Source organism: Bactrocera latifrons, unplaced genomic scaffold (assembly GCF_001853355.1).
Source record: "Bactrocera latifrons isolate USDA-ARS-PBARC rearing strain unplaced genomic scaffold, ASM185335v1 scaffold_337, whole genome shotgun sequence".
Lineage (NCBI taxonomy): Eukaryota > Metazoa > Arthropoda > Insecta > Diptera > Tephritidae > Bactrocera > Bactrocera latifrons.
This window is the reverse complement of record NW_017536976.1, coordinates 16319-17920: the sequence shown is the minus strand read 5'-3', so window position 1 is coordinate 17920 and position 1602 is coordinate 16319. Positions and strand designations below refer to the sequence as shown.

General features: G+C 32.5%; 1 long non-coding RNA gene across 1 annotated transcript in view; it reads right to left on the bottom strand.

Moving 5' to 3' along the window:
- LOC108971285 overlaps window positions 1-1040 on the bottom strand; it is a 16199-nt gene extending 15159 nt beyond the window's left edge. The window contains exon 1 of the long non-coding RNA XR_001993542.1: window positions 904-1040. This is a non-coding gene — a long non-coding RNA (uncharacterized LOC108971285). The remainder of the gene's footprint in view (window positions 1-903) is intronic.
- Window positions 1041-1602: the final 562 nt, after the last annotated feature.

Here is a 1602-nt window from a genome sequence, read left to right as displayed (position 1 = left end):
TACACACTTACATAGTAACACTTAAACTGTAAATATATGTATATGGTAAATATGTATGCTTATGTGCAGATGTTATGCTATTTCAAGTATATCTTTTCGGATGAGACTTAATTTAATTTGATTTTCTGCCGCTACTTAAAATTATTATGTCCTATTTCACGTTTATTGTTGCCTTATTTACGCCGCATGACAATCCACTTTTTTATATTTCCAGCATTTGCAAGCGATAGTTTTATGCGTATATGTGAGTATATTGGTGGGTGTGTGACCACAGATTCATATAAAAGTATTTATCCACTTACATATATGCATCAAATAAGTACACATACATATGTATGTTTGTATATATGAATGAAGAAGCGTTGAGGAACACTCTTTTATCTCTTTAATCAACTCACTCAATGCCATGAACACAAGATTATACTGTATTATATTCTATTAAAATAAATATATATCAAAATTCCACAGACTATAGCGTGTTTTTTTAGCTTTATATGAAGCATTTGGCAACTATTAAAGATGTTTTTTTATTAACTAATAATAATTTTTACAAAAGTATTTTAGCAAAAAGCCAAAAACTGACTTGTAGATTTAAATACATCCAAGTTTACTACAATACAAGCTTCCCTGATCTATTAACGAGCAAGCTACCGCTAAACGCCTTTGCAACAATGTCAAAATCACAACACATTATTCATAAAACAAAAACAAAGATAATGAATACCGTTGACATAGGATCGGATTAATTTGCATAGCTGATCGCCACCTCGGGCTTTTTCTCATTTTACACAAAATTTGAATAAACCCTCATTACAAAAAACAATAACAGTCCGCTCAACGCATCGCTCCACTCAATTTTGATTTATTTCATTTTATTTATACGATTTTCTCTTATGTACGTACTGTAAAATGACGAGTCACAAAATATAATTAATTTCATTGTAGCCTTTCGCACATCGGTTCGTTGACGCTTTTCCGTTTCGTTTTGACTTTTGACGTCTGAATTCGCTTATCACACACTTCGCAAACGAACTGACGCTCTCGGAGGTTGGAAGCCAACTGTTGACAAATACAAATTCGAAGATCCTTAACCACCGGCATTTAGCTATGAATATGTGTGATTGCTCGAATATTGTTGGAGCACAGCGCAACCGCAATAGAGGTTTTATGGGGAGCTACAAAATACGAGCGAGTGTGAGCATGTTTTCGAACAAGCATCTCGTATTCGAATGAAGGGTTTCTTGCTATGAAAAATATAATACATAACGGATACCTTTCTCGCTGTAGATTATGGTAGCATAAGAAGAGGAATAAAGTCCAAGTTTATATTTCATAAGAAATCATTTGTAAATAAATTGTTTGCAAAACACACTTGGAAAACGTTAACGATGAGATCTAAGTCAATGAGATCTAAGTCAACAGCCTTATTATCCCATTTCAAAATTGTTTTGTTACGCTCTTATGAAATTTATTTGATTTTTTAAAGCATTATTATATTTGTTTCAAATTTCATATTCCTATCTTGCCCCTTGTCATGGCTCCATGGGACTTTTTTCTATTTGCAATATTAAAGAAAACTTTAAAAGGCCATCGTTTTACAAA